At 41.6% G+C, this 23,474-nt stretch overlaps 1 protein-coding gene across 1 annotated transcript in view; it reads right to left on the bottom strand.

Moving 5' to 3' along the window:
* Positions 1–808, bottom strand: part of cntn4 (contactin 4) — a 126,359-nt gene extending 125,551 nt beyond the window's left edge. Inside the window, exon 1 of the mRNA XM_079265843.1 lies at positions 677–808. The gene's annotated coding sequence lies outside the window, so the exon portion shown is untranslated. The remainder of the gene's footprint in view (positions 1–676) is intronic.
* Positions 809–23,474: the final 22,666 nt, after the last annotated feature.

Consider the following 23,474-nt stretch of genomic DNA (forward strand, 5'->3'; position numbering starts at 1 on the left):
TTTGCATTGGCCATCAGGCTCGGCCCCCAACACAGGCTGCCCATTGGGTAGTTAAGTGACTTGAGCAGCTGCTCTGACAAAAACACCACGAGAGCAGAGAGGTGAAGGCGGATCCATCAAACTGCCAACAGCAAAAACTAAAGTTATTTCAATCCAGTTCGGTTCATCCTTGAAGTGCATTAATCAAGGTGGGTCAACCGGTGCTGAAATATTTAAAAGGTTGCAGCGTTGGAGACTAGACGGTCACACAGACACGCACACACACACACACACACGGTAGGTGGTCGGCACGGCGGCGGCATAATCAACAAAATCCGCAGGGATTATTCATGGGAGGGTCAACGCACGAGGATTACTAAACATCTGCACGGATCGCAGACACGCTCTCTCTCTCTCACACACACGCACACACACGCACACACGCACACAGACACTGGCAGATTACTTTGCTTCCACCATGATAGTCCCACAACAAAGTAGACGCAGGCAAATGAGATCAACAGAGGGTGGAATTCAGAGAAGGCAATCCCGTCTGCTGCACAGCGTCAAGGTTTTAACGTAATCTGTGAAAAGTTAGGACGGATGGGCTTTGTTTGAGCTGATGGAGATGGAACTTGAAAGGTGCTGAAGTTGCTTTATAGAAATATATATGTGATACTAATGATAATTGTCTTACCTGTCCTCGCGGCAGCGATGTCTCCGAGGAATGCACAGCCTCAGATTAATCCGTATTGTACCACTAAACAAAATTCTGCTGCACAGACATCACTGTCGAGTCGCGGCGGCGACGCTCACGGCCACAAACCCCCCACCCCAAAAATATATATATTGTTGGTGCGCGCAGAAGATGCTGGCTCTTTTTTTGTCTGCCTGCCTTGTCTGCCTCTCCTTCTGTGTCTCTCTCTCTCTCCCTCTCTCTCTCTCTCTCTCTGTGTGTGTCAGGAGCACAAGTAGCCTATCTGACGGCGCGGTGTCTCGCGGGTTGCTGATTGGAAAGTGAAGCCTTGGTGCGCTCACTCACTCCGATGCGTCAAGTGTGTCTCTCTCTCTCTCTTCCCTCTCTCTCTCTTCCCTCCCTCCCTCCCTCCTCGAACCGTGCCGGAGCTGGTGCTGGACGCGCGCGGCCGTCGGAGAAAGAAAGAGAGAAAGAGAGAGAGAAAGAGAGAGCGCGCTGTCTTGTCTGAAACCCTCCTCGCGGCTCCGGCCATCCGAGCGGAACTGACTCCTTGCTCCGACTACTATTCCTACTCCTACTACTACTAATACGAGTACTACTACTCTTGCAACACCTCCTCCTCCGCTTGCTGCTGCTGGGATGTCCAAGCAGATGGACCATGTTGTATCCTGTAGGCCGGCTTGTTCAATAGCCTTCTGCGGTAAACAACCGGGAGGCTACATCCTAACAGCTGTACGAAAAAGAACACATTTGATGTAGCCCATGCACTCCCGATTTATTCATTTATTTATTATTCAACTTATGAATGAAACATCTAAAATGTTTTTGTTGTTAACCCTAACATAGGATACTGTTTGGGCCACTGAACCAGCTCAAAAACAATCATCTAGCAGGTGAAATTTTGTCCAACATTTTCTTTGTCATCATTATTATTATCCTAATGAATTAGTGTATTTCTGTAATAATTCTTATTTATGATTCATTCATTTGTAAGTGTGTCCTTTTTGTTTACATGGGACACAAGCATGGCAATACCATGTTTTCTGTAATCTCTGAAAATGATGCGTTGCACTAAATTGGTTTGAAAGTAAAGTCTGTTTACAGGCGTTAAGGAGTAGCCTCCTCCTGCATTATGTTCTGATAAATTGCCTCAAGTGATGTCACCTGAGTCAGCGTCGGTGGGGGCTGAAGACTAGTAATTTAAAACCCCCTCCCAAAAAAAGTGGAGGTGTCGGGTAAGAAAGTAGTGATTATCTCTGGTTGAGGCTCGTGGCTCGCGGCTACATTAGCAGCTACCGACATAACACACCCGAATCTCTTATCGCGGCGCCGGCTGGCAATTCAGTTGCATCATGGGTGTTCGTTCTTCATGAATTTTCATAATTTTATGAGAATTGCTGTTTCTGAACTGATGACACGAAGACATCAAGAACATTACCTGTTTCTGTTACCTCATGGGGTCCGCATCACTTCGTAAGATAATAGACTTTGAAAATATAATCAAACATTTTTGAATAAATAGTTGAATTTTGCAATAATAATTATTATTATTGCAGATAGAGCACTGCAATTACTGAGGCAATGCAATTTAAAGACACAATTACTGGCTGTACATGGACCCCCCTTAGAGCACCTGATTGGATGCACACTGGGAGATATTAACCCATGTGATTTGTTAAAAGTCACGGAAGTGACTTTATGTAAAATGCGGTACGCCACGGGTATTCGACTCTGGGAATGAGACTGCGCTGGAATTTCAGGATGTATATTTATGAAATATATCATCTGCTTGCAGAGATAAGACAAAGTTGCATTGAATTTCATTAAAACGAACAAAAACAAAATATAATTGGGGTCACAGTGACACCATGAACAACAGTGAAGTCACTGTGACGTCACTCGTACAACAAGTCCCTCAAGTGATTCCACAAAGACTAATACCACCTAATGTTCCCATTACGGTGAGTAAAGAACATGCAGTAAGTGCAGCTTTCCCAACAGACAACACCGGCTAATCAACCATTTCCCTCCTCGATCATTCATCTCTTTCTCTCACCATTAAACAGCAAAGGAAGAGGGGCTCTCTTCAATCAAGTCCGATCGCTTGAAAGGATCAATATTTGTCACTACTATTGACACGGGAGGCAGCAGGTCAAACGGGTCCGTGACCTCTCGACACCTCCACCTTAAAAATCGATGAGACAGATTCTGCGAACACCTGTGAGTCCGCCGGCATTCGCCGGTTCCAGCCGGCACTGTACATGGACGGTGATCGAACAGCTGAATCACCGATATTTACATCATCACAAAGGCCGGTCAGCACTAAAAGGAGTGCAGTGTGTCGGCGAAGGAGAGTCTCATAGAGGTTCGGCTTAAAATGTGTCAAAAACTGTAAGGGGCGATACCCAGCAGGTCGGACAGGTCACTCCTCACTACGCATCGTTCCTGCCTCAATATGAGTTCATTCGGAAGCTCTGACCATCAAAGAAGTTTCTTCCACTGTTGAGATATCAGATTTTTGCTTTCACAGGTGTTTCAAAATGCAACCTAGACACTTCAGATGTGCCCCAAACGGTTTATTTGTCTCTTGTTTACGCGCTTGTTTGTTTTTACCGGTTTCGGCAACACCTCATGGATTTGCATATTTATTCCCTGGAGGCTATAGCTACAGACGTTAACCAGAACCTCAGCGGAGGAAAAAAAAGCTGAACAGCTGAAGCTAAACGCCATTGCAGATTAAAAAAGAGAAAAAGGGCAGATGCTTATTACGGCTCCAATTAGACGTACTGTCCAACTTTCAGCTGTTTCAAAAACGGGTCCCAGATAGTCACATTGCACAGACCACACACACACACACACGCACACACAGCTAAAAAGCAATAAAACCACCAAAACCCCATTCGGCTGTTCCATGATTATTTCAGAGGTGTGACTTTGCAGAGCCGCTGGCTCAGCGTGCCATCATTTATTCCCCAAGTAAAGTATTCACATTGATTTCCCCTCCCTCATTAACAAGGCATGTAGTAAATACATTCATGACTCCCTGGGTTTTAGGCACCACATCCTGTTAGGAGTTTAGGCTTTCAAAGACCGCCCAACTAATGTGTTTATATCAGGGGGTCGGGGTTGTAAACAGAAGTTGTAAAAAGTGAGGGTGTTAAGCACAGTTGCAGAGGGACTCATGCAAAGAACTTTCAGAATATCCAATGAAAATCTTAAAAATACATATAATAATAATAATAACGTGTTGGTTGAGCCCTCAAAAGAGGACTTGATATTTTGTTTGCTTATTCGCCTTCTTGCAGAGAGATAAACGAAAAGAATTGATGCCACACTCTGTACGTTAAATATAAGGCTACCGTCAGCAAAATGATTAGCTTAGCATTAAAACTGGAAACTGATGAAGTTGCTGTTCCCAGTCAAGATCTAACGTGGCACGTAAACCCCGTAAAATGAATGAAAGTTGTTCTCACACTTTGGATTTTGTACAGATTAATCAAATAATGAGGATTAGTGAGCATTAGAGGTGCTGGCAGACATCATTTGTTTCATTTGGTCAGCGCCATGCTAGCCGTTTCCTCTAAGCCAATCACGTGTCTGTAGCGTTATATTTAATGGACATGCATGAGAGTTGTTTCTATATTTTCGTCAGGTTCTATAACTGGCTCATAGGGCATGGGTTTGGAGGAAAGAACCGGTCGGTTACTTGACAAATGAGTCAACTTTGAATTCTCAACCCAACCGTCCACCCGAACGTCCTGCCTGCATGGATTTCTTGCTCTTTAAATACTTCCTGGTTCACATTACATAGGAATCGACTACGTTGGTTACATACGAATCATATAGTGCATAACCTTTTGTAGGTACATCAATAAACTGTGGTAAATGGACTTGTACGTTTAAATCGCTTTTTTAGTCTCAAAAGAACTTAAAGCGCTTTATCCGTGCAAGGGGCCACCTGCACATCAGGACAGACCTCATACCCATTCATACCCATTCATACCCATTCATACACCGCAACGTGAGCAATTTGGTAAAGGACACAATGACATGGACTGGCAGAGCCGGGGATCGAACCACCGATCCTCTTATTGAAGGACGATCCTGCTCTACCCACACAGTCTTGCAGGTTTGTGTGATATCTTACGAAAAGTTACTCCTCATATTCGGTGCGTTTTTACACCTGTCAATGTCAGTCTTTTCAAAACAAACTTCCATCTCCACAGGAAACTCCGTTAGGTTTAGGCAACAAAACCACTTAGTTTGGTTTAGGATAAGACTGTCGTTGGGCTAGAATAACCACAGAAGTGCAGTTGCTGATATATGCACGTTACGTGACAAACAAAATCAACACCAACTTCTCGTTTCACGGGGAACGAACGGTGGGCTCCTGGCTGATAGATCGCAGTTCGTTACTTCGTTTTACTGTGTTGTATCACAGGATGTGTCCCGTGATAACAGACGTGCGAATTGGATGTTTTTATGTCAACGTTAAAACGCTGAAAACGCAGGTAAACACAAACTAATATTTGTTGTAATTGTGAACTGCAGGAAGTCGGGGAGTGAAAAGTGTGTGTGTGTTTGCGTGTATTTGTGTGTGTTTGCGCGTTTAATCCTGGGAGGGACACCGCGACAGGTGACAACAGGACTGAGGAAAGTTGCCACGTTTAATAAAACCCGTCAACCAGTCCGTGTGAAGGTTTCTTTCCATGAAAGTCATGTCTTCACTCTCAGTACCACAATTACATGCTCAAGTCTGCAATTAATTCAACCTTTGATCCACCATTTTTCCATGAACCCGACATAAGCCTTAATTATAGTGAGAGGGACTTAAGGAGATCCACTCCTTTCAAAAAATAAAAAAATTCAATTTATATGCAAGATCAGTGGTAATTAGTCAGAATGTATGGAGGATATTTCTCGTTGACCTGCAAAAGAGCGGAAAAGGAGAGAGATGATGTGCAGTATTAACCGGGGAAATCTCACAGCACGCTGCAGTCTGTAATAAATGAATTGAACCCACTGATGCTGCGGTCGGTCAGTGAGACACAGACCATCCAGGGACTGGACATTGAGGTCGTGAAGTCGTATAAGTACCTGGGTGTTCACTTGAACAATAAACTGGACTGGACTGACCACGCTCACGCCCTTTATAAAAAAGGAGACTCTTTCTGCTGAGGAGACTGAGGTCTTTTGGGGTGCAGGGAGCACTCCTGAAGACCTTCTTCGACTCCGTGGTGGCATCAGCCATCTTCTATGGAGTGGTCTTCTGGAGCAGCGGCATCGCGGCAGCTGACAGGAGGAGACTGGACAAACTGGTGAGGAAGGCCAGCAGCGTGCTGGGGTGTCCACCGGATACTGTGGAGGTGGTGGGAGACAGGAGGATGATGGCGAAGCTCTCATCCCTGATGAGCCACGCCTCCCACCCCATGCAGGACACTCTGGCAGCTCTGCACAGCTCCTTCAGTCACCGGCTGATTCACCCCCGGTGTCTGAGGGAGAGGTACCGCAAGTCCTTCCTCCCCGCTGCTGTCAGGCTGCACAACAAACTGCTCTCGGTGGACCACTAACACACTGAACACTTCTGAACACTTTAATTCATTCACCTCGTGCAATATCTTATCTAATCCGTGCAATATCCAATACGTTTAAGTATTTACCTGATCCGTCTGTATATTCTGTATATATATTCTGTATATACTGGTATATTTAATACTCTTCTTTACTGTCTTATTTTATTACTGTTTTACTGTTTAGTTTATTATATTACTTGATTTGTATCTTTTATTTTATTTACTTGTGAGCAACGCTGCTGTAATCCTGTAATTTCCCCACTGAGGGACTAATAAAGGATTATCTTATCTCATCTTATCGTACACACGTTCCGACTGTGTGCTGAGAGCGTCGCAGGTTCGAATCAGACTCTGGATATTTTCGTATCCCATCCTCTCCACTGCGAACAGCGTTCGTACAAGTGGAGTGCACGTGTGAGGTTGATGCAGCAGCACTTTTACTCGAAGGGTGCACCAGAGAGCGGCTCGAACCAGATGAAAAACAGAAGACATTCTCATTACCGTCCCTGTGATATCGCAGGTTATTTTCTCTCTTGGAGAACAAAACCATTGCGTCTGAAAGCCAGCCACAAATGAGGGGAGCTCACACTGGCCTGCCTGTGAAAGCCCCCCCGACACACACAAACACACACACTGCCGCCTCAGAACCACAGAGCAGCATATGATACAGACCAGAGCTGTCATCCTGGGCGGCCCCCCGGCTCTCATTACTCCGGCCGTATTTGTCCGTCCACGCTCAGGAAGTCTGCTCAGGCTCAGGCCTTTTTATCGATGGCCAATCGGGGTCATTACCAGGGATGGACAGCATTTCCTGTGCAGTCATAATTAAGTCATAGTGCTGCAGTCATTCATCAGTGAGGTTATAGTTTGACTGAAAGCTCTTAACGCCCACATGGCCAGCTTTTTCTAAATGGGGTTTCGCAGAACTTCGAGATCGCGGGAGCCTCTTTGTCCTTTTCTTATTATGATTGTGAAGCCTTGTCAGGGGACGTTGTGTTAATGGAGCAGTCTACGGACACACACACACACACACACACACACACACACACACACACACACACACACACACACAGGTGCATGATTTGTGCAACCCCTGGTGTATGTGATGAACAAAACACTCGTCCTTCCACACGTATTAAAATCAGTCCTGTCATCTGTTACACCCGAGTCATCATGTGTCCGACCCCTCCCCCCCCCCCCCTCAGGGGATTGGATCAGAGTGCTAGCAGGTGGGAGAATTACAGTGCATGCTGTGGCTTGTGCAATCGTGAACACTCAGCATCCTAAAGCTAATTTTCAGCAGTACTGTCACATTGATTTCCGCTGACGCAATCCTGCGTTTTGACTATTAAAAACAACATGCACGATGTGCAAGAGCGGGGAGGCAGAATGGACAGATTCTTGTTAAACATCTACGTGAGATAGTCAACGCGCAGAATGGATCAGTGCTTTTACCCTTGCTGTTAATGGATTAGAAAATAAAAGAAAGAAATAAAGGACAACATGGGATGCAAGTGAGAAAGTCAGCAGAGACCCTCATCAATTTGTGGCACAGGCGAGGTTTAAATGTGGCTGCGAGACAATAAACAGAAAAGACAGTTAAATCTCTATTCATCCCTTGATGGGGGAGAATAACCTTGTTTTATGGGCTGCGCCACAACGCAGAAAATTTGTTCCTGAAAAAGTCATTAGCAACTTGCTTGTTTTATGGGGTGACATGCCCTCTTGTGACCAATGCTGGGCATTTGTTTTTCTCTGTAGAAGCCTCTCTTTGTCAGATACTTAAACACAGGAGAAGGCGCTCAGTGGAAAATACTTACAGACACTACAGTCCATACAGCAAATTAGTCTGGTGCCTGCGTGTGAAAGTCTTTACTGGAAACAACTGGTTAAACACAGATGTGCTGTTATGAGCACAAGCGGGATAGCATTAACAATTAAAAATGTAAATTTTAGGAGGGGTATACATTATTTCAGTCCCAAGCGGCTCCTCATATTGTAGTCTATGTGATGTATGTTATTTGCCCAGCCATTCTGCGTGCTGATTAATGGTTTTCCAGTACAAGGAAAGGTAGAACACTTTGTCAGCTCGTGCACATACATTTGGGTATCTGGAACACCCAACACACTGTAAGACAACCCAGTCATCAACCAAGAGATCAGAAAGCATGGGATTCATCAAGCCAATCAGATTTGGCTCCCCTTCCTACAATGTCACATGCAGGCTCATTAGAATACCCCCCCCCGATTTAAGAATTACCTTTACAAAAGTACAGCATATTTTTGAAAGAGACAGGCGCTAAAACGGAGCTTTCAGACAGATGTTGACAGCAGGTATAGTCACACAGACAGTATGGGAACATTAAATCACTTAAACGTTGTTCTAGTAGAAACCATAAATACAAGTATGAACCTGAAAATGAGCATGAAATGTCCCGTTTTTCTCATCATTAAAAGACGTTTTCAAACTATGTTTATAAACACTAGATAAATTCCACATGCCAGGTCCTTGGATTTGGAATAATCTAAACTGTTCCAGATAAGAGTCACTGTTCTGGGCTGAAGTTAAATTAACCAAGTAGAATTCTTGGTTGCACTTCATTTTACGGCACACGAATAAGACATATAAGATGTATTTCGTATCAAATTGGATAAAAACTAGACAAATTGGATAAAAACTAGAGCTATGTCCTTCTTTAGACAGTAAAAGAACTGTTATACACTAATTGGCTCTGTAATTAGAAAACGCATGTAATGCCGTATTGGAACCTAGATACTTAGACAACAGTATATACCAAATTATACTTTAATTAGAAAGCAAATAGGATATCCTCACAAATAATTAGACGCCATTTAACAAGATCATAGTCTAATTAGAAAACAAATACAATGCCATATCAGATCCAAAGTATGCTGCAGTTAAGATGATATTCCACCCGTACTACCAAATGATGCCGTAATTATGTAATGACACCAACGTGGGTCTATCACAAGTTAATTATACAACATGAGCTGTAATTAGATGAATGATCTGCTGTATAATATTTGCCATAGCCTTTTGTCACGCAAAACACAGAGAGCTCAGACTTCATCGATAGAAATCTGTACCGTAAACTGAAGTCAAACCACATTTAGTTTACACAAATGTGCATATATTAGTACACGGGTTAAATAAACCTACATATGGTATTTTATCCGATGGCCATATATTATTTTATTGTTAATTGATTGTTTCTGTATTGCAGTTTGGGTCTTGTGTTGTCCTAGTGGCTCGCCTGTGAACGACTAATTAATTTGCATTGATTTATGACTCAACAGTAGCAGAAATGTGGGTAGCACTTTATAATAACTACACACTATGAAGCATTAGCTAAGTATGCGTAAACACTTAATTCATCATTTATAAAGCATTGTTCCTACATTAATAATTCATTAGTATGCAGTTCATAACAACAGTTATAAAGGTTTCATTCTTGATTAATAAGCCCGTCTAGTATGTGTTTTATTATTGTGTTTTCATACTTTACAAATGATGGATTCCCCATTTGTAAATGAAGTATTATATATCTTACAAACCAATTATTAAGGAGTTGTAGATGATTAATAAGATAATTTATAAAGTGTTAGTAAATGATTAATAACTTATTTAGATGTACATTATTCATGCATTTATATATATAATAGTTAGGGACTATGTAAATATATGCTTTATAAATGCATATTAATACTGCAATTCATGATTAATTCATGATTTATTAAGGTAGTTACTACTCGTTAGTAAAGTGTTTTATGTGAGCTCATCTAAAGTGAGGACTATTTATGCCTTATAAAGCATTTATTAAGTATATTGTGTGAGCTCATCTAAAGTGAGGACTATTTATGCCTTACAAAGCATTTATTAAGTATATTGTGTGAGCTCATCTAAAGTGAGGACTATTTATGCCTTATAAAGCATTTATTAAGTATATTGTGTGAGCTCATCTAAAGTGAGGACTATTTATGCCTTACAAAGCATTTATAAATGACATTGAAAGGCCAGCAGTGCCTCAAAACACATGTTTTTGAACATAACAGGCAAATAGACAACACAAAGTGATCAAAAACACATTAATATTTAATGCAAGATGCAAACAATATACTGTTAAATACAAACCTCATCCATTAACCAGGAGCTTTGCATATTAGTTTACATTAACTCATTTACTCATACTTAACTAATGCTTCATAGTGTGTAGTTATTATAAAGTGCTGCCGAAATGTGTAATGAAAGACTCATGCTAAGCTAAATGTCATGGAAAACTGAAATCCGTTGTGTCATGCACAAACCTACCTCTGCCTGTTTGCATGTTCTCCTTCTCCCAAGGTGTCTCCGCCAAAGAATTCCCCCGTGGGCTGGCACACATATTATTAGGCACGGGAGACAACAAGCGGGGAATGTGTAGAGGGGTGTTTGGTTGTACTGTTGTTATTCATTAGGTTATTGCTTAGACTCCCCACAACTTTACTGTTTTGGTTCATTACCTCCTCGAGGAGCATTTAGCAGCTAGAGAGCCAGATATTTCCCTCGGGAGTTGGTAGAGACCCAAAACAGAGCTAAAAGAGTGAAGATAGGTGGACACAAACACGACTCCAAATGAACTGCTGGATGGGAAAATAAGCAACAATCTGCAACCAAGTTTGCCATTTAAACCTAGAAGGTGAAATATCAATGTTTTGTTTACAGCTTGTTTCTGCCGCTCCCAAAAGAAATCTTTACATTTTAAGTTGAAAGAGTAGTTCGAGTCGTTTGACATTTTGCAAAATACGCCGATGCATTGTTTCCCATATGACATGTGACAGAAATGTCAGGGTATCTCTTTAAAATCCAGACAGGGAGCTATTTTGTCAAAATAGGAAAATATGAAGCGAATGAAGACATGTCACCCTCAAGCCTCGACGCCTAAATGCTGGAAAACAACAATAAAAAGTTGATGTTATGTTCACAGCATAAACTGAACATGTGCTGGGTGCAGACAACTTTTACCTCTCTCCTGTCAGACTCTGTGTCTTCTCTACAATCCTTACCGGCCCACACAAAACAAGCACTTCATCTCACATCAGGAGGACGCACAGGTGGAACAATGTCTGACTGCTCTTGTCGTCGTGTGTTTCTCCAAATGAAAGAGCATTTTTTCCTTACAAATAAGCCCCCTTCTAGTCAAAACCCATTTGAGTGGATATGACCACTTGTTAAGTGCTTGTGCTCTCGTTGTTCATTAACTGTTAATGAACAGTGACGGAGTGAGCAGGGACATTACTGACAACAATTAGACAGGCACTCATACAGAGGCTGCACGGGTCAAAGTGCAGCGGATTAATTACCTCGGTGGGATGCAGCAAAAAAAAAAGAAAAAAAAAAGGAAGTTACGAGAGAAAATACACCGGCAAAGGATGTGTTGTATAATTCCCTTCCGAGATATTTTAAGGCAAAACAGGAACATGATCTTAAGATTAAAGGCTCTGAACGCCGAGCCGGAGGAGAAGACAGCAGCATTCACCTGTGAATAGAGATGTATTTTTTCCCCCCACCGGATTGGAAAAAAAGATTACAAGCAGAGGTAGAGTGGAAGGCGGCACGGGGAGAAGTGCGGTGTTTTAAGGCGCGCCACCTCATCACCCACGAGTGACGCACTGATCTTCATTTCCCAGCTCACTCTGGCGCGTCTCATCTCATCACACCTTTCCAGGTGCAGTCTTCTGAGCGGTTCCCTTGGTGTCAGCTGCGCCCGCTGAGCCGCTGTAGAGGACAAGCTAACAAGGAGCCGCGGAGGGAGACTCTGCTCATGTGATAACGGGGGACCTAGTTAGACACACCATCAAGTCACACACTCTCGTGTTCACCCATACCGTGTGTGTGTGATTTTGAGTCGATTTATTTGTATTCATGTTGAAAATAACCTCATGCACGTGATCTCCCCAAACATGACTCGTGACTTTAGCTCAGCTGACAAGTGGAGAGGTACCGGGCATTTGGGTTGCTCACACATCTGTGTTGGCTGAGGTCACATGGCTGTCATGTGAGAGTCACGAATTAGGGTGTGAATTGGTGTGAAACTTCCTGGGAGGTAGCTGATGTCGCGCCACCTGTCCGTCTTCAGAAGGGATTATTCCAGCTGGACATGGACGGCCTCCTTCACTCTTCTTTCTAACCATCCGTCTTGTTTTCTTGACGTTCTCTTTCTAATTTAGTTTTTTTTCCCGTTAAGCCACACTGGACGCTTTTTTTAGCACAGTACTCTTAATTGCGTGGGCTGCGAGGCGCACATCACCGCCAGAGCGACATCAGCTTAGTAGGTTATCCAGTATGGACCGATAAACATCATGTTTGGCTTCTATCATATTCGAACCCTGTCTCCTATGTATAATCTCAAACAAAATGCTAAACAGAACAATCCGATCACGGTAAAGATGGATTAGCGTTTGTATGGTTATGTTTAAGCAACTCATATTATTTGGTTAAGATAAGAACGATAAATAGTGGCTTTGGTTAGATGTCACTTTTCAAAATCGCAAGTACTTGACATAAACTTGAGAATGTGGTGCGTTCCGACTGAATGGTAGGGAACTACGCGAGAAATATATGGATGGAAACAACGGGCCTTTCTCATTTGCCGACCCAGAAATCGATCTCAGCGCTCCCATTTTGAAGGACATCTCAGTTCCTAAATGCATCTCGAGGAGCGAGGAGGTTCGCCAGAGGAGCTACAAGCGAGGAAACACCGGTGTATCCTTTGCGTTCGTCTTTTCGGCACTAAAATAAAAGACACAGCTGGAATAACTTGAAACCTTGGTGAGAGACTCAATCTTGCTGCCCTTTGTGTAGAAACTCTCACGGTGCCGTTCTAACCGCATTCCTTCGTGACATTTCACCTCGACATGTTTTTATATATCGAATGAAGGCCACATCCAATTCAACTGCTATAACGGTGACAGGCTTACAAGTGCAAACAGCTGCTGTCGTCCAATTATTATATCAACGAGAACATTCTCCTGCATTCAGCGGCAATTTGCTCTATTTCCTCTGAATGATAAATTTCACTCAATTAAATGTCACTCCTTATTTGCATAGTATCTGTCATGCAAACATTTGTAGCGCGTGATTCAATAAATATATATATATTGCATGGCATTTATATATATAAGGCAGGTGGGTGGTCGGATAAAGTAACGGTAAATGATGGCGGTTGAACACGAAACGGGAGCTTCTCTGGGTTCAGGGCGTTGCGAGGAAATAAGGTTATTGTGATTTACATTTGTGACAAACAGTTAAATAAAAAATATACTGTAAACAACCAGTAAAAAACAGCAATACAGACATGTGATGCAGGGAGGACGTATTGTTTTAGTGTCCTTGATTGTGAACCGTCTGCTGGTAATGGCATACTCAATGGTTTAGTTAGTATGCAGTATGCAGTGTATACTGATTTAATATGTAGTTTGCAGGACATTACTGTGCAAGTTTGAACCAATGAAAGAAAATCAATTGTGACACGACAGGATGTTTTAAATTGTCTAGAATATTTAACCAAAACCAATCTTTCTCAAAATGAGCCATCTTTCCTTCAACCTTTTTTCATAACCGCATCCTAACCTGGAACCTGGTCTCCCTGTGTTATGTACGAGGATGCAGCACTTCATGTGATAATGGACGAAAAAGGCTCCCAGGGAAAATAATCCATGGCGCGATTACATTTTCTCCAAAAGCACATTTGGCAACAGCATTTAGTGGTAGATAAAAGTGTTACGAGACAGTGTTGTTATGTGGCAAGATTTGGGATGCATTCAGCAGAACAACAACAACAACAACAAAAACATAGATGATTTCAGTGTGAAGCAGCCTGCAGGCATTACAGCACCCACAACTTCTTTTGGAACAATACAATGCAACGTTTTTTTGGACTCTCTCTTTCAAGTGCTCTCTTCATCATTCCTGTCTCTACCGTTCGCTTCTGTCAACTTCTGAGGGAATGGCAACCTTATAAGTTGTCTGGCAGACCACCACTGACGTCAGCCTCCAATAAATCACCAACAATTCAGGTAAGCAAAGCTAATTAGAGCAGAGAGCCAACGGCAGCATCTAGTGAGTGGGTTTTACAGCATTGTGTTGTCTGCAGCAACAATAGTTCTTTGTCATATGTTGTGTTCGGCGTGACAATGAAACCTCTCTCGACGGCAGTCGCTCACTTGTGGAACAACTGGAAATGTGAAGAGAGTGTGTATGTGTGTGTGTGTGTGTGTGTGTGGGGTGGAAAAAAATGTACGTGATCAGGGCAGTTTGATTCGTTTCCTTTTTTGCCTGCTGAGATCTGTGACTCAAAACCACAATACGAAGTTGTAGTAGTAGTAGTAGTAGTAGTAGTAGTAGTAGTAGTAGTAGTAGTAGAGGTATTTGCATAAATTTGGTCTTTGCTAAATTTTCCACAGATGAATTATTCCAGAAGGCAAACATTTGGTGCTGGAGTGAACGGAGTGGTTCTAGCCGACACCAGTGTCAAACTCAGCTGCACCGTCCGATAACATCGACGCTGTGATATTCCTTTAGCGAACACCCAGTGTGACGATAATGTTGGTTGACAGCCTATATTAATAAGGCACCGACTGTATTTATACTGATCTGCAGTCTGTAAATACAAAGACAGATGTTTACTTATTATTTTATGAGGTTAGCGTGCTAGCTTATGAGGTTAGCGTGCTAGCTTGTCTGTCTTTGTGGTATGTCCTAGCTGTTTTGTTGTTTTGTTGTCTAACGTTAGCTAACGGTAACGTAACTAGTTGAGACATAATGTTACTAAATTAAGAAACATTGACCATCTGTATAAATAGTTTAACAAGTCCCCTTGCTTCAATGAACCAATACACCAGGTCATCACAATTGCATCGTTCAGTAAACTTTTCACGAGCGATATGGAGAAGTTGAAAAGGTCAATGCAAAGTTGTATGCAAACCAAAGATAACAATCAGCCTAAGAGAAAGTGGAACTTACTCCATTTGATAGGCCGACTGTATCCCAAAGCTTTCCTCACACCTTTCATGCCTCCCTGCTCCCTCACTCAGCTCAGTGGCAGAGATAAGAAGCGAAAAGCCTGTTTTGAACCTCAGCACAAAACAGCCCTAATGGTCTTAGATCATGTTCGCTCTCTGACACGCCATTAAGTGCTAAATGTTCGGAATTGCATTACTGCAGCTTCTAAGATTAAGAGTGATAAGGAAAAGCTGTTATTCCTATATCCTCTGTGCTCACCAGCAGAAGGCCAGAGCTTTCTGCTGATGAATAATTCACGTAGCCAAATCATCTGCCACAAAAAGATAAAGGCCCTCCAACCACTCCTCAAGTGTATTGATTTTTGTTCCCCTTATGTGGGACTGAAGAGTGTCAAATGGATAATGGAAGCACAAACTGTGAAATATATATATGTATTTAAAAGAAAGAGTCATAAAGCACTTTCATTTAGCTTTTTTATTTATTTGGACACATCAAGGACAGAAAACATTGCAACGGTGAATTAAATGTCTCGTGGGAGTTGAGGCTGTCTGATTAAAATCACATCTTTCCAAATGAATTATTAGAATATCTAAAATATATTTACGGTTCAACATACACACATATTTACCATCTAACCCTTAAGAACTCTTCTGGTTACGTGATTTACTAGCCAGGTTTCATGAGTCAGGTTCAAGCTCTTTGGATTTCTATTCTTTATCCAAAGTTTTATTCTTTGATTTTATGTTTTAAACTTTGGGAAAAATGATTTGCATCCTCAAGTCAACTAAAATAACAAAAGTTAGCCTTATCTGCAGTTTTCATATTCATTTTAAATTTGTTTCTTAATTTGTTTGGCTAAAAATCATCCAATATATCAGAAATGCTTTATTCACAAAGCTTCCAAGGGGGTGGGCTGCGTGTATGTTTTGACTGACAGATGACTACTAAACAAATCTGAGCCAATACCTGGAGCTTACAAGCCAGTAACATGGATGTATAATGGGGGCTCTGTGTGGCACCGCCACCCAGCTTTGCTGCTGATTTGTCTCAGTGGCCAGTCACTCTGCAACCCAAAAAAATCCCCTGCAACCCAAAAAGGATTTTCCCCAAAGACCACCATTATAAAAAAAAAAGGAGGTCCAGGAAAGCGATTTTAAAGTGGGTGACGCCATCACAATATAAAGTCCATGGGCCAAACAACATGAACATTTGCATTGGGCTGCACAAAGCAGAGCACAGAAGCTGAAGAACTTTCTTGGCTCTTTTCATGGAACTTTTTTTTGTATGTGCTCTGCGAGCAATTTTCATCCAAGTGCACTCAGTGCGCCTTCTATAAGTCCGCTGCAGTTCTTATAATACGTCAATGACCTGAGAGTAGTTTTATTCAATGCAACGAGCCAACTAGCTTGCCATCTAACAGGGAGAGCATCCCCCACAGGATGTGCAGCTTTTCCAGCAAGCCAAGGCGGCGACACAAGATGTGTGCACTCGTGGTCCCACCTCCAAAAGGCTGAAACTCCTGTCCGTGTGTACATAAAGACATTTAAACTACAGCTGAAAACGTGTTTCCATTATTACCGTCTGTTGACTACAGGCTATCCTTTTGTCACATAAGTGGATTTTATGCAAAAGGTTGCATTCACTTACATTTTCATGTGCAAAGCTTTACTGTGAGAATTCAGTAACAATCCTCAGACACAACAGACTCCAGAAGAAACGTAGTTTGGAGATTTTTTAAAATCTGTGTGGAACAGCTCACACAAAACACATACTGTGTGTGCGCCTACAGATTTGCTGATAGTGTCTTTATGCAAGGAGATTTCTCAGTCTACAATTTTGGCGAACTTTAAAAAAAAGTTATTTGTCGCCATTTTTACGCTTTCAAAACGTTAAATAAACACTTTAAAACACTTCTTGAGACATATAATTTGATTTCACGAAATACATAAACTGCATCTGAGGAAGTTCTGACAAACTATTTGCTTCAATGCGATTTTCTGTCACCAACAGCTGCAGATCTGCATTAGATCAAAGTCTGATAGACAAAGAGAAATGTGCAATTGTTCCTGTGGTGCCTCTGCTCACTTTTAAACAGGCATTTACAATCGGATCCTATAAGGGCTGATAGCCAGCTTGATGAAACACGAACTGAATGGATGGCCCCCTCTGCCAGTACACCTGATCCACCATTGGCTTATTTTAATCTCAATAAATACATCGCCTATGTGACAGCCGATCGCTGGCCCCTCCAGTCGGCCTGTTCTCCATTCACACCGCTGCAGGCCCGGGCTATAGAAACCCCTTCAGGAAGAAAGCCTTAATGAGAAATTTCATGCCATATATCTCTGGGTCTAATGGGAATGGAGTTGGAAGGAGAGAAAAAAAAAAAAGTTTTACATTAAGAACTTTATCCTTTTAACTTCATGGAGAGTTTACTTGAGTCTGTAAAGAGAGGAGATGAGTGGTGCAGCAATACATTACGAGGAAGAGAGCAGCCCTACGTCGGCTTTGTTGAGAGAGAGAACGTTTCATTCATGAAATGCTGCAGGTCTCTTAGATTTGGACGCTAACAACGCTAATAACTCTAAGTCGTAGTATCAGGAAGGTAAACGATTATTTAGTTTATGGAACTCATAAAACAGATTTCAGGAAACAAACTAAATCACAGAATAAAAAAATTCTATAATTACCGGTAAGCAAAAGTAATTAATTAAATGTGCCTTGATTGACATTTTAGCATGATACATACTTTATGCAAATAGATAAATACATTTTGTTTTAATCCTTACCCAACGAGTGAAATTGGCTGACGAAGTGAATGAATAATGTCATATTAGATTCCAATTGACCATATTTTTTTAACCAGTAACATATACACAATATTTACACATCTAAGCAAGTGTCTCACAAGTTTTACCAGTATTATACCATCAAAATGATTCAAATAGACCTTGTAGTTCGAGATATGCACTCTCTTTAGTATGCAATTTTCGAGCAGAGGCCTAAAAATAGGGCTGGGGTTTAAGAGGTTAAACAGGAATTGTACTAAATTGTAGTACACTATTTGAGTAAATGCAGCCTACTTAGTTACATTCCGCCAGTATACAGTACCATAACTTGGATGTGCCATTACTGTACAGTGTATAGCAGCCATGCTGCGACTACTCCGGAGACGCGAACTCTCTTGATAACTGGATTCCCATTTTAGAACACATCACAAGTGTCGGCTAAGGATGATAAGTGACTCATCACGGTTCATTAAGCGCACGCCAGTGAACGTTCCACGGAGACAATTTAGAGTACAAATCTTCTATACTCCCAGACCCACCGTCAAGCGTAGACAATAGTAGGCATTACCGTTGTTGAAGAAATGGAATTGACTTGTGCCCTCGCCACATCCTAGTCAATCTTTTTCCCCACATTGAAGTTCCTAATATGGAAATGCAAACAGGAAGAGGAAAGAGGAAGACAATCACGTACATGCATAAATGACTGGATTGGCAAGGCCAGACCAACAGCGCTGCCCCATTAGGCATTGTTTGCAGAGGTTGTTTAACAGATACGAAGCTTCCCTATTTAAAAAGGTGTTTTCTTCCGTAATAATGTGGATGACATTACATTTTTCCAAATATTGAATGGGTGTGAGAAGAGCTCCCAAACATCGGCGATGATTCGACAATAGCTTGGCCGCCGTCTGTATCTGGAACACATTAGGAAGAGAAAAGCCTCTATCAGATGAAGAAAAAAGAATGTTAGTGAGCCCCAAAAACTACTCTATAATAAAGAAATTACAGCTCAATAACTCCTGAATAAAACAAAGTTATGCCTCTCTGGCCAAGAGCTATATACACCACAGGACATTGCTCTCTGACTGACACTGCCATTGTGTAGGAGAGGGTTTTGTGTCAAAGTCTAGCACAAACTGGGAGTTATATTTTGTATAAACTTTATGTACCTTTGCCCTTTTTGTACCAGTTAACCTTTTAAACAGTCTGAATGTGGATTTAAACGCTGACAGTGATGATCTTAGGAGGGTTTATCAACAGTCCCCACTGGCATTTATAGCTCCATATTTTCTCTGTATGCAGAGTATTAAATCCCCAGCAGGGAGCTGGTTAGCAATGAGGCTTTATGACCTCATACGACGGACACAATTGTGAGAGATGCCAAATTGCATTGAGAAGAATCTTTTTGACCCGAGCAGACAGTTTGAGTTTCTGCTTTTAAAGTTAGCACGTCGAACTGTTGAATATGTGAAAAAGCAAAAAAGAATGGCCTCACCCCACATGCAATCCTCACTCTCGATGGTATTGTCTCCAGCCCGATGTTGTTTCTCACACACACACACACACACACACACACACACACACACACACACACACACACACACACACACACACACACACACACACACACACACACACACACATATAGTGCTTGTTACAACACAAACTGACGACATAACCGATCAGACAAACACACTGCAGCCTTCATGTGTTGCTTTCTATCGTAATTAACTGATTCATGAGAAACGATTAAGAACTAAATGGCCATGTTTAGTTTCAGGCAACCATGCGAAGCGACCATAACTGCTGGATGAATCACTGATGGTAAAGAACATAATGTGGATTAATAATACAAATACTCCATTTACGCTTAGTCAGTAGCCTCCACAGGGTATGTCCAATGAAGCTTAAATATCTTTGTTCTCAAAAGGAGACATTCTGCGATCAATTGTGTCGTTTTATTATATTTTATATAGTGTGCATTTTCCATACCCAATATTTTATTTTATTGTGTAACCCTGTTTGCTGCTGCCACAGACAAATTTCCCCTTGGGGATGAATGAAGTACTTTTCTATTCTATTCTATTCTAATCATCTGATCCGCTTTCTCAATACATTCTTTCTCAATGCGTTTGTTGCTGTTCAACGCGTCGGTTACTTCCCCCGTGAGGCCTAACCCCCGACGCACGCGATACAAAATCCAGTTTGTTCAACTGACAAGTTAATGCCACACTTTATAACGAAACAAGCGGACTACTGTTCAGTTAGAATGTTAGATGTGCTATCCTAGGTTGTTATGTAAGAAAAGAAAAAAAACACTTATCACTGTCACTGAAAAGTAACTCTATAAACTTAAAATCTGAATAGTGGCCAGGGCCTTCATTCACCTCAACTGTTTCTATCTAAAGCAGGCTTTTACGAGAGACAAGCCTTTCTTCCCTCTTTCCTTATCTGCTCCCATTTGCCCCGTTAACGTTTCTTTCAGGTAAAATAAAAAAAGTAATTTTTCTGTCCTGGAAGACTATCTATATGTCACTGTTCAAAACCTTTTAGAAAAACAAAAAGGAGATTTTGAAAAATGTCCTCCCAGACGAGCCCCATGCCCCAGGAACGCCCCCAGCATCCAGAGAAACAAGTCTCTGAAAGGTGATGTTGGAGGAGAGACGGGAGGCGACACAACACAAACCAGATTAAAACTCTAAATGGTGTTTTGCACAAGACGATTAGTCATCACCCAGACATCTCACACGGGCGTCCATTTGGGACACATTCACAATGACTCACAGAAAGTGTTTTTCATTTAATTATGCAGCATAATCCAATGGATAGAAAAAGTCAAATGCTTAACAATCATCATGTGCCAACGAAAGAAATCAAGAGAGAACACTCTCAACAATCTCAACATGAACAGCCATGGGATGCAGCGTGGCGAAAGCTCTCAAGAGAGTTTGTGTGTAATAAAGTCCATCAATCCATCCATGAGCTATACCCGCTGATCCCCGCTGACTTCGGGCGAGAGGATGCGTACACCCAAGACGGACGCAATAAAATCATCCAGCACAAAAGAGCAATAATTCTCCTGGAATTTGTACAAGAGGGAGCCGTCAACAAGTTTAGAGTGGACATTTGAAATCCAGTGATACCACAATAGATATAATACGAGGAACACACGAGGCTGTGATTCAGAGTTCATCGCAGTAAGAGCAAATGCAATATCAGAGAAACTTAGATTCCAATAATGCAAATGTGATTTAAAAAAAAGAAAGGTGTTTGTTCCCCACTTTTGCACAAAATCCAAGAGCAAGAACAACAACAACATGTTTGAATGCCAAGAAAGCATTGATGATGCTTCAACCCATTTGATGTCTAAAAACAGACACCACCGGTGACTGTCTTTTAACAGACACATGTGTAGACAAGCGCTCGTTGTGGACAACAAATGAACAAGCAGTGGACTTAACGAACACACGAAGGGTGGAGATCACACAATATGCGGTCAGTGATATTTAAGATACAAAACCTCTTTCAGAACATGGCTCAGGCTTTCGGTCTGAATGCAGATGGACCACATACGTTCTGTTTCAACATGGCAAGACACGTAGAGACGGAGCTTTGATGCCGGGGTCGTATTCCTCGTCTGGTGGCAACGCCACACGTAGTTGGAGGAGATTTCTGGGAAATATGTTGATTGATATTGATCATTATTGATGTTTTTTCTTTTGAAACTGTCGTTAGTGCGCGTCTTATCAAGAAAATGTTCATTTTTTTATTATTTTGTATTTTGTGAAAACGTTGGAAAACTGGAACAGCGGGACTTAGTGCTTCAAAAAACACTAATATATATATATATCTATATATATAGATATATATATAGTGTTTTTTACTTTCATTTCAACACAGTCTATTGATTTTTAGGCCTTGATAATTCAACAATTTCAACATATGTATCATGAAACTTACATACAGAGCCCACATACACAGACTTTTGAGAGGGAAAAGGAAATGGTGATCAAAAGGGATTACAGCTTTTCTAATGAAGTATAAGGTTCTCAGACATTCCATCAAAATGCAAAATATTCATTGTTTTTCTGACAGAATTATGGAAAAACTTTTCTTTTTAAGTTTATTTCTTGTGTCTCAAGGGCACAAGCTTTCACAAAAACAAGAAGAAAAAAAACACACACACCCACGGAATTATTAAATCAGTTGTCTTGAGACTTTAGGTATTCATCAGTCAGGTTTGCCATTTAAAATGCGACGCATAACAGAACCCACACTCCTACCAGACCTCCATCGTTAAATGAACAAGCCTCGGTGAATATGAAGTTCTTCCCCACCACCACCACCGAGCAGGTAAACCAGAGCAGTCCTTCAAAAGCTGATGTTCTGCAGCTCATTACCGTCTTATCTGCACCGCAAACATCACGTGATGCAGCCCGAGTCATCGTTAATGTTGAAGCAAAGCGGCCAGGCTCTGTAATGTACATTTACTGTGAGTCTGATCACCACATTCGTACAAAGGTTGTCTCAGTTTGAAAGATTATAGAACCCAGTTATTCTCCAAGCACCCACAAGTGCAATATATTTTATCAGGGTCGTCAAATAAATTAGCTTTATTTCTTTCTGTTAACTTTTATTTAACATTTAAATTTGCAGTACACCTTAGAGCCTTATAAGAGAGCCTGCCTGAATATTGTTCTGGTAATTGTGGACCACTTTACTGATGGGAGGAATAAACTAAAGCCTGTTAACTAAGGCTTAATGCATTTATTGCCAAGCAAGTAACCAATCCTGAGGGTGACGAGCCTCTCCTCCCTGCTGATCGACAAGATGTTAGAGCTGTCTGAGACGACTTCCTACAAACCATTTCCCAGCAGTCAGCAAACAAAAACTCCATTCAGACTGCACTTCCAAACCATCGAAAGAATACAAATAAAACTGGACTTGAAGCTGTTCAGCATCTTAGCAGACGTTCATTTACCTGGATGATGCTTTAAATTGTCGGGTTGTATCCACACGGATGAATGCATTTATTGTAAGTCGCTTTAGATAAGCTAAATAAACTTAATGTATTCATTTCCAATGATGACCATCCACCTTGGAGCACCAACTCTCCTTAAAGTGCGGTTGCAGCAACTTACACTCCTGCAGATTCCTGCTCTACGACATCGGGAGGATTCGCCCCTTGGAAAAGAGGCAATTTAAGGTGAGTTTCTAGATTCTACAAACTCACCTTAAACTGCCTCTGTTCCATCTTCGTTGGAGCTTTCCAACGAGGCCTTTGGTGCCATCGTGTCACTTTTAAAAGTGTTGTCATGCAGCATGGAACAACAGCATTTTTAGAGACTTTATCAAACTAACAAATCCAACAATGAGTGTCTTCTGTGATTGCTTATCCATTTATCAGTGTTGATAGG

This window comes from Melanostigma gelatinosum (genome assembly GCF_949748355.1).
Source record: "Melanostigma gelatinosum genome assembly, chromosome: 3".
Classification (NCBI taxonomy): domain Eukaryota; kingdom Metazoa; phylum Chordata; class Actinopteri; order Perciformes; family Zoarcidae; genus Melanostigma; species Melanostigma gelatinosum.